Consider the following 17,246-nt stretch of genomic DNA (forward strand, 5'->3'; position numbering starts at 1 on the left):
TTCTCCAAACATACCTTTGCTCATTCCGGCCAAAAAGTTCTATTTTAACCTCATCGGTCCACAGAACTTGTTTCCAAAATGCATCAGGCTTGTCTATATGTTCATTTGCAAACTTCAAACGCTGATTTTTGTGTTGAGGACATAGAAGAGGTTTTCTTCTGATGACTCTTCCATGAAGTCCATATTTGTACAAGTATCTCTTTATAGTGGAATAGTGTACCACAACTCCAGTGTCTGCCAGATCTTTCTGGAGGGATCGTGCAGTCAAATGTGGGTTTTGACTTACTTTTCTCACAATCCTGCGAGCCGTTCTGTCTGATATTTTTCTTGGTCTTCCAGATCTTGCTTTAACTTCCACTGTTCCTGATGACTGCCATTTCTTAATTACATTCCGAACAGAGGATATTGGCATCTGAAAACGCTTTGCTATCTTTTTATAGCCTTCTCCTGCTTTGTGAGCGTCAACTATTTTCAGTTTCAGTTTTCTAGACAACTGTTTAGAAGAACCCATGGTGCTGATTGTTGGGGCAAGGCCAGATGAGTCTGGGCATTTAAAACCTTTGAGATTGACATAACATGGTCTATCCAGACGATGATTGAGAACAATCCATGACACTGTCAGGTCCTAGCTTGCCAAAGGGGGCAGTACAAGGTATTAACTCTGCAGGGTGCCAACACTTTTGCAGACACCATTTTTTTGTTTTCTGTTATTTTGAAAGTGTAAATGATGGAAATAAAATCGAACTTTTTTTGACTTATTATAAGGATGTCTAATCTGTCATTTGATGCCTTTTGGAGATTTTTCCATCTTTTCTTGGCGTCTTTATGCACATTAATAAAAATTTTTACCTGGGGTGCCCAAACTTCCGCTCCCCACTGTATATATATATATATATATAATTTTTTATTATTATTATTTTAATCAGTGTTGTGGGTAACGCGTTACAAAGTAACGCATTAGAGTCCTCTAATTACTTTTTTCCTGAAATGTGTAACTTAACGCGTTAGTTTCGTGCGTAAGTAATCAGTAACTTCGTAATTTTTTTTAAAAAGTAATCCGTTATTTTAAGGAAAGGAAAATCCCGACTGCAGCCTGCTTTTTGTCAGACAGTAGGCCTAGGTCTACTGTGCCACCTGCGGATGTATCAGCGGAGCCGAAGCTCTGTGATCAATGGCTGTGATACGTCTGTGCCCTGCGCCTGACCCTGTGTGTGTGTGGGTTTTTTTTTCGAACTCCCGGCAAGATGGCAGAGAGGACAGCGTTTGGTTTATTGTAGTATGCACATTATTTTCAATTTGTCAACGAAAAAGAAAAGAACATAACGGTAAAATGCACACTCTGCGTTGGTGAAAAGCTTCTGCCGACCGCCAAAAATTCTACTTCAAATTTAAAAAAACATCTCGCATCCAAACACCAATCTAGCACTCTGGTAGCAAAGCCTGCTGAGGAGGACGACGGTGGTGCACCAGCTCCAAAGCAACAGCGTTTGAGCGCACCCGTGGGGAGGCTTTTCAGCCTCGGGAGTCTCGTTCTTACTCCCAGGAGAAATCGACTGTCGGACAAACGTTTCGAAAATCTGCTTCTGCTACGTTTTAATCACTACTTTGAAGAGTAAATGTAAGAGGACTGTGTTAAAGCGAATTTAGGCTTGTGACTGTGAGTGACAGTTTAATAACAATTAGTTCGGCTATTAAGCGATTTGTCATTTGCCTGTGTGGCAGTGAAGGATTTAATTCGGTTTGTTATCATTTTTGTCTGTTAATTTCTGTTAGATCGTTGGCTGGCTGGTTGTTCATCATTTCTAAATGGATTTAAATCTGCAAGCCTGTTTAAGGTTGTGTTTACAAATAAGCATACTTGTACTTTGATAACTGCATTATTTAAAGTTAAATCAAAATCAGGAGTTATCTTGTGGTGCTCATAATATACAGTAGCCTAGGCTACCCGGGCTGGAAAGGGGCGAATTTTGATAAATAATATGTTCTGTGATAATAAATAAATAAAACGCCATGTGGAATAGCCTATTGCTGACTGTCTTTCCTGTTATTGTTATCCTGCAGTGTTAATTTAGTCGGATGACTGACGTTATTCATTGTCGGGAGTCACGACTTCTAGGTGCATTACTGCATTTAAAGGGGCCGAGGGCTGTGTCTGTCATGTGTGAGCCGCTGCAAACGGCTTTTAATTTTTGGTAACGAATGAGTACTCTAACGCGTTACTTTTAGGAATAGGTAACGCTGTATCATAACTGATTATTTTTAATTGATAGTAACGTTGTAACCTAACTAACTACTTTCCAAAGTAACTATACCCAACACTGATTTTAATTTTATCTTACATAGCCTCATTTTACATTTGAGCTCCTGTCCCTGAAGAACTGTCTGCACATCCCGGTTTCAACTGATTAATTAAACTGACTTAAAAAAAATAATAATAATAATTGTTGCCATGATTTTTGGATTATATCATAACCTGTATTTGAGTTTAATTGAGTTTATATTTAATCTGAATTTAACATTGAAAGTTAATGTGAATAGATGTGCAAATTAGGTAAATTAGGCTCATGACACTTATATTAAGAATATTTACAATATCAGAGAACATTTTCACTGACATTCTAGTTCAAGCACTATCAAAAACTCATATACACCTAGGATGCCTTGAGGGTGAGTAATTTATGGCCTAATTTTCATTTTTTGGTTGAACTAACCCTTTAAGCATAATATAAAATCAAATGTAAAGAACATTCCCATCCTCAAACATCACACTGGGGCTACTAAACTGCATCAAAGAAAGGAAAAAATATCTTTATCAAACGAATCCTTGAGAACCAAAGAAAACTACAGATGATCCCTGAAATAATGGAAAACTTAAATTTACTTGGACTAAATAGCCTTCTGTTAAAAAAAAATCTTAAATTCTTAAATCTTAGTTTTAATCCATGAACCTTAAATTACTTTCAGTTATACCGACTGGCTTATGCTTCTTTGTTCAGAGCTGATATCCAAACTTTAGCATTACACCATATCATGCATTATCTTTTAAAATGCAGTCAAAGTCCAAAGTTTATTTGGAACATGATTTACAGTATGGCACAGATGTCTATAAACTACACACTTTTACTCACATGTAAATTTGCTGGTAATATCAATTTGATAAAGAGGGGTTTAAACTACTTTTCCACACTATGACTATATCATTCAGCATATATTATAAAACAAAGTAATTTGGCACAGTGGCAATTTAACTGGCGGCTATTACTATGTCAACTTGGGAGAGAGGAATAAAGAGAGTTTACATGAGGTAAAGCATAAAAAGAGTATATCTGCATAAAAAAGAATCTCTGCATAATTTTACATATGAGATCAGATCTTATAAAATAATATAAAAGAAAACAAAAATGTTTAAGAAAGTTAAAAGAAGCTTATTGTCAGAGATTTAAAAGTTTAAAGTTGTTTTAAGTAAATATCCAGGGCTCCATACAACCACACCATCTACATGACACTTATCTCTTATGTGGTCAAAAAAAGACGGTTTCACCATAAAGTTAGAAAGATTCTATAGAATGTGGAGAATGGGAACTTTTAATATTATCTTTTTGTTGCACATTTAACAGTCAAACCACTTCATATGGAAACATGTCACTCGGTTTTCCTTTTTCTGCTGCAGCACTTGACACACAGATATCTAACTGTTAAAAATATGGAGAGAGTGATTATCAGAACAACTGCAAACAATGTAACTGCAACATCTACAGAGTAATAGGAGTACCAAGGCAGTTTATAGGATTCTGAACGAAGGTGAGCGGCACCTTTGTGTCTCATTACAAACTCAATCCAGAAGAGAGCGCTGTCCAGTGGTTTAACTGGTGTGTCTCTGTGCAGATGAGAGAGTCTCTGCACACTCAGTCTGTAAGATGGCTCACTGATTACTTCTTGTATGGCCGCGTGCAGTGTGTATTTATTTAAAGTTGCAATAGAAACTATCTTGGCTCCTCCCCTGACTTGCAGTCGAAGAAGATTGTCGTACTGGTCAAAAAACAGTGGAATTCCAATCACTGGAATGCCATGGTACAAAGCTTCTTGAAGCCCATTAGTTCCACCATGTGCAATAAAAACTTTAGTCTTTGGATGCCCTAGAAGATCATTCTGTGGCATCCAGTCAACTAGCAATGTGTTGTTGCCCAAAGTAGATGGTCTTTTTCCAGTGCATCTCCAAATCACCTTTTGAGGAAGCCGAGCAAAAGCAGCCGCTATCTCAGCTGTTATGTCATCTGGTAAGACACTGATAAATGACCCTAAAGACATGATAACGACCCCATGCTCTCCAGAACTTTGCATGAAGACTTCCAGGTCATGTGGAAGGGTCTTTGCTGGTTTGCAGTGGAAACCGCCAATGTAGATAATATTTGACATTGTTGGACGTGGAAATTCAAAAACAAAATCAACCCTCATAAGCCATATATCAGCCCCCTGGAGAAGTTCATGAAAACGCACAGGTGGGTGGAAATATTTGTCACAAAGTGCTTGGTACTCTGGCACATTAAAATGGGTGTAAAGAATGTGCATCAGAAAATAGAAGTACACATTTTTTACTCTTTGAAAAAAGTTCATTTTGTCTGTTTCTAGATCCTGTGATAGGGATGTAAGACAGCGGTGAGGGAGCAATGTTAGAGTGTCCCTCTCCAGTAGCACTCCATCTCACATTATATACCATGGGTAACTTAAGTTTATGAGCCAAGAGAATGCCTGCTCCCCATACAGGATCAGTGAGCACCAGATCGTATTGCTTTTCCTTCAGTGTCTTCATAATTTCCTCACTTTCAAATATGTTTGTTATAAGTTGACATATCATTTCATTGGCTTTAAAAATGACATGAATCGAATCCAAATGCAGCCATACAGCACTCAGCCAGTTGCTCTTTCCTCTTTCATAGTCAATTACTTTGTTAAGCATGTCTCCTACAAATTCTTCATCCATTCCTTTGGTGTTAGGTATGGTTATAGAGCTGTAATAAGTTGAGTTCTCCTTTACAAACCAGCTGTTGTAGGTGCGTATTACATCAACGTTGTGTCCTCGACCATGTAGCGCCTTGATGAGCACTTCCATGTTCACCCAGTGACTTCCCTCCAAAGGTACCACCAAGACTTTGCCACCATCACAGAGAGAAACGAAACAGATTACAATCTTTATCCAGAGCGAAGCAGAAACCTTGTTCTTAGAAAATGGTGTCATCTTGCCTGTAAGTGACAAAATAATTGGATGATTTACGCTTTGCAGTACTGTAGAGTCAATGAAATTAAGAAACAGACAGTCCAATTTATATTTTCAAAATAACTTTTTTATTATTTTTTAAATGAAAAAAGTTTGGATTAGGAAAATATGCTGTGACATTTTCAGTTCCACCCACAAGGTCAGGGATTATTTTGATGCCCACTGTTGTAACTTAAATGAGATTGAGAATCATAAATTCTAAGTACAATGTTTAATTCATTGTTCAATAATAAGTGAAAGTGAAAGTGAAAGTGAAAGTGAAGTGACATTCAGCCAAGTATGGTGACCCATACTCAGAATTTGTGCTCTGCATTTGACCCATCCGAAATGCACACACACAGAGCAGTGAACACACACACACACACTGTGAGCACACACCCGGAGCAGTGGGCAGCCATTTATGCTGCGGCGCCCAGGGAGCAGTTGGGGGTTCGATGCCTTGCTCAAGGGCACCTAAGTCGTGGTATTGAGGGTGGAGAGAGCACTGTACATGCACTCCCCAAGAACATTAAGAACATTAACTACACATATAGTAATTAATTGGGCTGTTCCCCTTTAAGAATTCATTGCCCATAATGCTATTCAGGTTGAGAGCTCACTAGAAGTGAACTTTGTATGTGTATACTGCTAAAGTAAACTCATTCTCTGTAAAACTGTCGGAAACTACAGTAAACCAGTTCTTTGTTTTAATTCGAGTCGTCAGAGTTCATTATTGCTTGTTAAGTGAAGAAGACACGACAAAGTTTGGTGCCGAAACCCGGGAATCTAGCAAGCAACATCCGAAATGGCAGAGCGACTTGAAAGATTAATCAGAAAACGGAGAGCTGTACGCGCTTCCACAACGAGACTTTTACAAGACATCGCAACAGAGGTAGACAAAGAAGATCCGGTCATTGAACGATTACGTGAACTGTTAGCCCTGTTGTCTGTAAAGGAGGAAACGCTGCTGGAGTTGGATGTTGGAATTGAGGAAGGGACGGACACCGATGATTTGGAGAATGAAATCGCTGATGTTGAGGAGTATAAAGAGAGAGTCATCACCGCGAAATCACGCGTGCACCGAGTGATACAGAGAAACCGGGAAAGTAGCAGACCAAGCAGCACAGAGCCCTCGCTGCACAGACAAACAGTTAAGTTGCCCAAGTTGATTATAGACAAGTTTAATGGTGAAATCAGTCAGTGGCAAGACTTTTGGAATCAGTTTGAAACCGCTATTCACAAGAATGATGCGCTGAGCAAAACAGAGAAGTTTAATTATTTAAAGACGTACTTAACTGGCGCTGCTTCAAAGGCAATAGCGGGACTGATGTTAACAGACAGTAATTATGATCATGCGATCGAGCTGCTGCAGAATCGGTTCGGAAGAAAAGACCTGCTTGTTAATGCTCATATGACCAAACTACTGAATCTCTGCCCAGTAAAGAAATCAACCGAAGTCACTGCTCTGAGACAACTTTATGATGAATGTGAAGTACATATCCGCAGCTTAGAATCGATGGGTGTCGCATCAGAGGCTTATGGCAGCTTGTTGTGCCCTGTCCTGCTACAGATGATTCCAGATGACATTACTCTCCAGTATAGTCGACAGAGAGGAACCAGTGATGAATGGAAGGTCTCAGAAGTTATGGAATTCCTGCAAAAAGAGATTCTGAGCAGAGAAAGAACCATGCAGCTGATTAAGCCATGTAATTCCAGAGACAGTCAAAGTTACCAGAAACCAGTTAAAAGACAAGACACATCATTTGAAATGAAGCACAGAAAACAAAACATGCCATCAGATGCAGTACTGCAAACCACCAGTCAAAGAATACAGAACTGCCTTTTCTGTGATAGTGCAGCACACAAAACGGAACTGTGTCCCGAAACTGATATTGCTGCACGAAAGGACAAACTGATGAAGATGGGAAGATGTTTCATATGTCTTGGGCCAAAGCACATCGCAAGATTCTGTAAGACTAAAATGTGCTGTAATATATGTGGAAGCCGACACCACAGTGCTGTATGTGAAAAAAGAGAGACACGTGCTTCTGACACTGATGATAACAAGGACAATGTAGTTTCTTCCTTTGCCTCCCATACAGTAAAGATACAGCCCTCTAAACAGAACAACACTGTACTGCTGCAGACTGTAAGAGCATGTGCAGAAGGACCTGCTGGATGTAGAAGCATTCGCTGCTTACTGGATGGAGGCAGTCAGAGAAGCTTCATCAGTGAAAGCACAGTGAGAGCTTTAAAGTTACCTGTGATCAAGCAAGAAACAGTCACTCTTCATACTTTTGGCTCTACAGCACCAGTTACAGCAAAGCGCAACACAGTAAAATTAACTCTGCAGAACATCTGTAAGAAGGGACAGAAAATTGAAATCGAAGCACTTGAGACACCCCAAGTGTGCACTACCGTGATGAAGATCCCAGGTGAGCACATCCAAGCAGAGCTGGAACGAAAGGGCTTGCAGTTAGCAGATTATACAGACGACAGCACTTCTGATACAGAGTTGTCGATGCTGATTGGTGCCGATTACTACTGGCGTATAGTGTCAGGCCGAGTAGAAAGAATTACAGATGCACTTGTAGCCATTGAGAGCATCTTTGGATGGTCAGTGCAAGGCCCAGTCAAAATGTCCAGTGTTGCTGATGCAGCTTGTATGCAAATACAAGTTACTGAAGACTCACTGGTTTCAGAGAGTCTGAAAGCTTTCTGGGAAATAGAGTCGCTCGGTATCACTATGAAGCAGACAGACAGTCCTGAGGAAGAGGAGGCTCTTCACAAGTTTGAAAAGACAACTCAGTACAAAGATGGAAGATATGAAGTTGAACTGCCATGGCGATCTGACAAGCCGGAACTTCCAGATAACTACAGAATAGCAAGGAAAAGATTTGAAGGTCTTAAGAGAAAGCTGGAGTCAGATGTAGTGCTGTGTCACCGATATAATGAAGTTGTGAATGATTACCTTGAGCAGGGCATTGTCGAAGATGCTGTGGAGGAGAAGTCATCTCCGATCACTGTGAAATACTATATGCCTCATCACGCTGTTCTCCGCGAAGACAAGGTAACAACAAAACTCAGAGTAGTGTTTGATGCCTCATCACATGACACAGACTCTCCATCACTTAATGACTGTCTGCTTACTGGTCCTAACCTGAATCCAGATCTGCTCAGTATATTAATCAAGTTCAGACTGCATGCGATTGCATTTACAGCAGATATCAAAAAGGCTTTTTTGCAGATCTCTCTTGCTGAGAAGGACAGAGATGCTGTGCGATTTCTCTGGCTCACTGCACTGCCTCATGAAGTCGAAGGTGAGAAGCTGCGTGTACTACGAATGACTAGGGAGGTGTTTGGAGTATCTCCCAGCCCATTTCTCCTTGCAGCTACAGTGAGAAAACATTTGAATAAATATGAAGCCCAACTTCCTGAGGTAGTAAAGATAATAAAGGAATCACTTTATGTCGATGACTTTATCTCAAGTGCAAGTGACTTAAAGAATGCTTTCTCCATAACTGCTAAAGCCAAACAGATTATGTCCACAGCTGGCATGGACCTTAGCAAATGGACAACGAACTGTCCAGAGTTGAAGGAGAAATGGAAAACAACGATGAATGAACTTGGACCAGAGACAGAGACACCAGGAGCTGTACTAAAGGTGCTAGGCTTGGTGTGGAGGACTGAAAAGGATGATTTCGTCTTTGATCTGACTGCACTGCTGGACGCTGTAGCAAAAAGAGAGAATACCAAAAGGAGCGTTCTGAAACTCTCTGCTCGCATATTCGACCCAATAGGCTTTCTAACTCCTTACATTGTGCGGTTGAAATGCCTTTTTCAAGAGATGTGGATACGAGGCCTTGGCTGGGATGAGGAGCTGCCTACAGATCTTGCACAAGAATGGCAAAGCTGGTGTTCAGAACTTCCACAGATCCACCAAATAGGCATTCCCCGCTGGTATGGAATAAAATCTGAGCACAAGTACGATGCAAAACAGCTTCACGTGTTCTGTGACGCAAGCGAGAAAGCTTATAGTACAGTTGCATACTTGCTGCGAGAGGCGGATGATGGAACAAAGATCACGTGCCTCGTTGCTTCAAAGTCCAGGGTGGCCCCGCTGAAAAAGATATCCCTGCCACGTCTTGAGTTGATGGGAGCAGTGATTGGAGCAAGACTAGGAAATAACTTGCTAAAGCCTTTAAATATGGAGCTACAACAGGTTCACCTGTGGACAGATTCAATGATCGTACTACAGTGGATTCGCAGTCCAGCATACAGATGGAAACAGTTTGTGTCAAACAGAGTAGCTGAAATACAGTCTTTAACTAACCCGGCAATGTGGTCTCACTGCAAAGGCAAGGCCAATCCAGCAGATCTCCCAACCAGAGGTCAGACCATAGCTAATCTGAAGGAAAGCGGACTGTGGTGGAGAGGACCCCCATTTTTGATTACCCCAAATCTGTCTGAAGAAAATGATGACGATCAGAGTGTCGAAGATGTGATTAATGAGCTAAAACAAGTTCAGCAGATCAGTGTGAAACTCAGCAGCCACAGTGACCAAAGTGAAACAGAACCTGTGCTAGACTTGCAGAAGTACAGTAAACTGAAGAAAGTATTGCGGGTCACTGCTTGGATTAAGAGGTTTGTGCACAACGCAAGTTCAAACTCAAAGAGAAGAGGTGAGTTGACTGCAGAAGAAATGTTTGAGGCTGAGAAGTACTGGATCAAAGTGACACAAGTTTGCAGTTTTAGTCATGAGATAAGTGTGCTGAAAGCCGGTAAAACCCTGAATTCAGATTCCAAAATCAGAGATTTAAAACCTTTGCTTGACGCTGATGAATTGCTCTGTGTTGGAGGCAGATTGCAACAGTCGGACTTCAGTTACAGAGAAAAACACCCATGGATTCTACCTAGCAAATGCAGATATTGTAAGCTGCTGATCCAGTACAGCCATGAAGTTACCATGCATTCTGGTCTAAGAGACACTCTTGTACAAATAAGAAGTAGACACTGGATTTTGCGAGGCAGACAACTTGTAAAAGGTATCCTGTCAAAATGTACTGTTTGCAAAAGATTTAAAGCAAAACCCGCACAACAGGGCACGGCTCCACTCCCACGAGACAGAATAACAGAGACCCCTCCATTCGCAGTGACCGGTATAGACTTTGCAGGTCCACTGTATGTGAAGAATGATCGTGTGCTATGTAAGGCTTATGTTGCTCTGTTCACATGTGCAGTCACCAGAGCAGTGCATTTGGAGCTCGTGTCAAGTCAGTCAACAGAAAGCTTCCTGTTAGCACTTAAGCGATTTGTTTCTAGAAGAGGATTGTGCAAGGTAATTTATACAGACAATGCCAAAACTTTCAAAAGAGCAAACCAAGACCTCAGTGAGCTGTGGCGAGCCATCAAAGATCCACAACTGCTGGAATACTTCTCAGGGAAGGGCATCAGCTGGCGCTTCATCGTAGAGAGAGCGGCCTGGTGGGGTGGATTTTGGGAAAGGCTAGTGAGGTCTGTAAAAACGTGCCTGAGAAAGGTGCTAGGAAGGGCATCGCTCACCTTTGAAGAAATGACTACCCTTCTCACAGAAGTAGAAGCCACACTGAATTCCAGACCCCTTACCTTTGTTCACAATGAAGTTGATGAGCTGCAGCCACTGACACCTGCTCACTTCCTGGTCGGTGAACGACTGACTTCACTGCCGCCAAAACCATTCCCTGCGGACCTTGATCATACCACTGTGAGTAAGGAAGAGATGACAAGGAGGTGGAGATACAGAAACAGACTCATGACCAATCTGTTGAATCGTTGGAGGAAAGACTATCTGCTAGACTTGAAATCTGCACATTATTGCAGCACACAGAAATCCACTGTGCTGAAAACAGGTGACATTGTTCTTATAGGAGATGCCAACATGCCAAGACAAACCTGGAAATTAGGAAAAATTGAAGAGCTGTTTCCAGGCAGAGATGGCAAAGCTAGATCCTGTGCTGTTAGAGCATCCACAGGAACTGTACTAAGGAGACCCGTTCAGTTGCTTTATGCATTAGAGATTTAAGTTGATGAACAGTTGTTCATTGGGGGGGAGGATGTTGTAACTTAAATGAGATTGAGAATCATAAATTCTTAGTACAATGTTTAATTCATTGTTCAATAATAAGAACATTTACTACACATATAGTAATTAATTGGGCTGTTCCCCTTTAAGAATTCATTGCCCATAATGCTATTCAGGTTGAGAGCTCACTAGAAGTGAACTTTGTATGTGTATACTGCTAAAGTAAACTCATTCTCTGTAAAACTGTCGGAAACTACAGTAAACCAGTTCTTTGTTTTAATTCGAGTCGTCAGAGTTCATTATTGCTTGTTAAGTGAAGAAGACACGACACCCACTACATATATATGCTCCTGATTTCTTCAGTGCTGATATATTTATTATGTTACACTCTGACCAAATTATTAGCATAATCACATCACCAAAAAAAGTGGTTATTCAAAATGAAGTGAGTAGCCAACAGCAAGACAAAGTGCAGTTTGTTTGCAACAATGTCTTTGGCACATAAACTTTTATAAAGTGCACACTTTTATTCATATATAAATTTGTTACTGATTTCAGTTCTACAGATGAGTAGTTGTGTTTATCAACAATATGACAAAATGCAAACTTGACAAGAAACAAATCCAGACAACTAATTTGTAATTTAACTGTATGTAATTCGTTCAGTATGGACTGTGAACTTGAGAAAGAACAGTGAGGAAATAACAGATCACTTGAGGGAATGCATGAATTTAAAATTCATTTAATCTGTTGAACTTTGTGAACACAGACTGAATGCCACACTCACAGACACAAGTCTCAGTAATAAGTCTGTACGATTAGATCATACACACCTTGGTAGAGAGGTACAGCATGCATACAGTCAGTTTCAACACCAGCCCAAGCCGTTAAAACAGAGAGTTGCCGCAGCCAGACACTGGAATCAGATCATGCGGAAGTATCGTTATTTCCAAACACTGCTGCGTAGTGATGTCCGATTCGTGAACGAATCGTTCAATTTAGTGAACCTGTTGAACCAGTTCACCAAATCGAACTGAATCGTTTGAAACGGTTCACGTCTCCAATAAGCATTAATCCACAAATTACTTAAGATGTTAACTTTTTTAACGTGACTGACACTCCCTCTGAGTCAGAATAAACCAATATCCCGGAGTAATTCATTTACTCAAACAGTACACTGACTGAACTGCTGTGTAGACCGAACTGAAGATGAACACTGAGCCGAGCCAGATGACGAACGAACACGCCCACTGCTGGAGCAATTCTCGTTCTCGAGTCAAGAGCCGGTTGCATCGGTTTTCGGGTCCGATTTGAGAACCGATGAACTGATGCTACTGCGCATGCGTGTAAAGTATTTCGGAAAGTGTGATAAAAGATCTATATACATTTTTATTGTTATTATTATTATTATTTTTTTTTAAGATGAATGTTTCTAATCTGTATATTGTAGATTATGCATGCAAATATGATCCTTCTTTAATGGACAATTATAGACCTATATCTAAACTGTGTACTATCTCGAAAATCTTGGAAAAATTAGTTAGTGCGCAATTGACAAAGTATTTAAATACTCATAATATTCTGTCTACTAACCAATCCAGTTTCCGTAAAGGATACAGTATGTCTACAGCCGTTTTAAAAGTTTTGAATGATATAGTGGATTCCTTAGATGACAAGAAACACTGTGCATGTCTTTTTGTCGACTTATCAAAGGCCTTCGACACTGTGGATCATGATATGTTACTAAAAAGGCTTCAATCAGTAGGACTATCAGAAAATGTTATCTTGTGGTTAAGTTCTTATTTAAGGGGAAGATCCCAATGTGTCCAGATGGAAGGTATTCGGTCAGATCCATTAGAGGTCATTAGGGGAGTCCCTCAAGGATCTGTGCTAGGACCACTATTGTTCAGCATATATATAAATTGTTTAGATTTTAATATTGAAAATACAAGGTTCCATTTTTACGCTGATGACACTATTATATATTGTTCAGCTTCCTCTGTAAACAATCTGTAGCCTTTTTACAGTCTGCTTTCGATATAATCCAAAAAAGGTTTTGTGCCTTGAAGCTGGTCTTAAATGAGAAAAAAACTAAATCTATTTTATTTTCAAACTCCAAAATTTCTGCTGAAAATTCAATTTCTCTTCTGACTTTTCAAGGTAGTCTGATTACATCAGTATCGGAGTACAAATACCTTGGTATTATTATCGATAATACATTACGTTTTGGTTCACATATCAAACATCTGAGGCAAAAACCTAAGAAAAAATTAGGATTTTATTTTAGAAACAAGTCATGTTTTTCATTTAATGCGAGGAAGAAACTAGTGTCTGCTACCTTTTTAACAGTTCTTGACTACGGGGATGTAGTGTATCAGCATGCGCCCTCTTATCTTCTTGTTTCTTTGGATGCTCTGTACCATGGTGCTCTTAGATTTATAATTGGCTGTAGATTTTCAACACACCATTGTGACCCATTCAAAATGATTGGTTGGTCGCTGTTGAATATTAGAAGGCAAAAGCATTGGTATCTCTTGATTTACAAAGCTATATTGGGTTATTTGCCCTCTTATCTTTGCAGTCTCATTAAACAGAAATTGCCCGGTCATTATTCACTACGCACTAAATCGATCCACAACCTGTGTGTGCCTTTTGCTAGAACCAAGTTGGGAAAAACTTCTTTTAAATATGCTGCGGCCTCAGATTGGAATCTTCTCCAGACTGAGATGAAGTTAAAAAATTTAGTATCTTGTGGTCACTTTAAATATTTATTAAACAATCATCAGAGTAAATTAATGGTGTGTAAATGTTTCTAATCAGATGCATGTTCTTTATATCTATGAAATGATGTTTGTTTATGTTTGTGTGTTGTAACTTCGATGTAAAATTGTCTATGTAAACTCAGCTGCCTATCTTGGCCAGGACACTCCTGTAAAAGAGATTTTAATCTCAGTGAGTCCTCTTTCCTGGTTAAATAAATAAATTAATTCATCAAATAATCCTGAAAAAGTATCACAGGTTTCCAGCAATGATAATAAATTACATAAAATGTATTTTAAAGTAAATTTTGATCAAGTAAATGCAGGCTTGATGACTAACAATATAGCCTATAAGGTTTTGACCTATAAATATATCATATATATATATATATATATATATATATATACATATAAATATATATATATATATCATTTACACTTTCAAAATAACAGAAAACAAAAAAATGGTGTCTGCAAAAGTTTGGGCACCCTGCAGAGTTAATACCTTGTACTGCCCCCTTTGGCAAGAATCACAGCTTGTAAACGCTTTTTGTAACTAGCCAAGAGTCTTTCAATTCTTGTTTGAGGTATCTTTGCCCATTCTTCCTTATAAAAGTCTTCCAGTTCTTTGAGATTTCTGGGCTGTCTGTCACGCACTGCTCTTTTAAGGTCTATCCATAGATTTTCAATTATGTTGAGGTCAGGAGATTGTGAAGGCCATGGCAAAACCTTTAGTTTATGCCTCTTGATGTAATCCACCATGGATTTTGAGGTGTGTTTAGGATCATTATCCATTTGTAGAAGCCATCCTCTCTTTAACTTCAGCTTTTTCACAGATGGCATCAAGTTAGCATCCAAAATTTGCTGAAATTTTATTGAATCCATTTTTCCTTCTACTTGTGAAATGTTCCCTGTGCCACTGGCTGCAATACAACCCCAAAACATGATCGATCCAACCCCATACTTAACAGATGGACAGAGGTTCTTTTCATTAAATTCTGTGCCCTTTCTTCTCCAAACATACCTTTGCTCATTCCGGCCAAAAAGTTCTATTTTAACCTCATCGGTCCACAGAACTTGTTTCCAAAATGCATCAGGCTTGTCTATATGTTCATTTGCAAACTTCAAACGCTGATTTTTGTGTTGAGGACGTAGAAGAGGTTTTCTTCTGATGACTCTTCCATGAAGTCCATATTTGTACAAGTATCTCTTTATAGTGGAATAGTGTACCACAACTCCAGTGTCTGCCAGATCTTTCTGGAGGGATCGTGCAGTCAAATGTGGGTTTTGACTTACTTTTCTCACAATCCTGCGAGCCGTTCTGTCTGATATTTTTCTTGGTCTTCCAGATCTTGCTTTAACTTCCACTGTTCCTGATGACTGCCATTTCTTAATTACATTCCGAACAGAGGATATTGGCATCTGAAAACGCTTTGCTATCTTTTTATAGCCTCAACTATTTTCAGTTTCAGTTTTCTAGACAACTGTTTAGAAGAACCCATGGTGCTGATTGTTGGGGCAAGGCCAGATGTGTCTGGGCATTTAAAACCTTTGAGATTGACATAACATGGTCTATCCAGACGATGATTGAGAACAATCCATGACACTGTCAGGTCCTAGCTTGCCAAAGGGGGCAGTACAAGGTATTAACTCTGCAGGGTGCCAACACTTTTGCAGACACCATTTTTTTGTTTTCTGTTATTTTTGAAAGTGTAAATGATGGAAATAAAATCTAACTTTTTTTTACTTATTATAAGGATGTCTAATCTGTCATTTGATGCCTTTTGGAGATTTTTCCATCTTTTCTTGGCGTCTTTATGCACATTAATAAAAAATTTTACCTGGTGTGCCCAAACTTTCGCTCCCCACTGTGTGTATATATATATATATATAGTTTTTTATTATTATTATTTAAATTTTATTTTACATAGCCTCATTTTACATTTGAGCTCCTGTCCCTGAAGAACTGTCTGCACATCCCGGTTTCAACTGATTAATTAAACTGACTTAAAAAAATAATAATAATAATAAATGTTGCCATGATTTTTGGATTATATCATAACCTGTATTTGAGTTTAATTGAGTTTATATTTAATCTGAATTTAACATTGAAAGTTAATGTGAATAGATGTGCAAATTAGGCAAATTAGGCTCCTGACACTTATATTAAGAATATTTTCAATATCAGAGAACATTTTCACTGACAGTCTAGTTCAAGCACTATCAAAAACTCATATACACCTAGGATGCCTTGAGGGTGAGTAATTTATGGCCTAATTTTCATTTTTTGGTTGAATTAACCCTTTAAGCATAATATAAAATCAAATGTAAAGAACATTCCCATCCTCAAACATCACACTGGGGCTACTAAACTGCATCAAAGAAAGGAAAAAAATATCTTTATCAAACGAATCCTTGAGAACCAAAGAAAACTACAGATGATCCCTGAAATAATGGAAAACTTAAATTTACTTGGAATAAATAGCCTTCTGTTAAAAAAAAATCTTAAATTCTTAAATCTTAGTTTTAATCCATGAACCTTAAATTACTTACAGTTATACCGACTGGCTTATGCTTCTTTGTTCAGAGCCGATATCTTTATCTTAAACTGAGCAAACTTTAGCATTACACCATATCATGCATTATCTTTTAAAATGCAGTCAAAGTCCAAAGTTTATTTGGAACATGATTTACAGTATGGCACAGATGTCTATAAACTACACACTTTTACTCACATGTAAATTTGCTGGTAATATCAATTTGATAAAGAGGGGTTTAAACTACTTTTCCACACTATGACTATATCATTCAGCATATATTATAAAACAAAGTAATTTGGCACAGTGGCAATTTAACTGGCGGCTATTACTATGTCAACTTGGGAGAGAGGAAAAAAGAGAGTTTACATGAGGTAAAGCATAAAAAGAGTATATCTGCATAAAAAAGAATCTCTGCATAATTTTACATATGAGATCAGATCTTATAAAATAATATAAAAGAACCCAAGAAAACAAAAATGTTTAAGAAAGTTAAAAGAAGCTTATTGTCAGAGATAAAAGTTTAGTTGTTTTAAGTAAATATCCAGGGCACCATACAACCACACCATCTACATGACACTTATCTCTTATGTGGTCAAAAAAGACGGTTTCACCATAAAGTTAGAAAGATTCTA

General features: G+C 38.8%; 1 pseudogene; it reads right to left on the minus strand.

Annotated features, from left to right (window-relative positions):
• Positions 1-3,562: 3,562 nt before the first annotated feature.
• LOC132155924 (UDP-glucuronosyltransferase 2B31-like) lies at positions 3,563-12,252 on the minus strand (annotated as a pseudogene).
• Positions 12,253-17,246: the final 4,994 nt, after the last annotated feature.

Source organism: Carassius carassius, chromosome 13 (genome assembly GCF_963082965.1).
Source record: "Carassius carassius chromosome 13, fCarCar2.1, whole genome shotgun sequence".
Classification (NCBI taxonomy): Eukaryota; Metazoa; Chordata; class Actinopteri; order Cypriniformes; family Cyprinidae; genus Carassius; species Carassius carassius.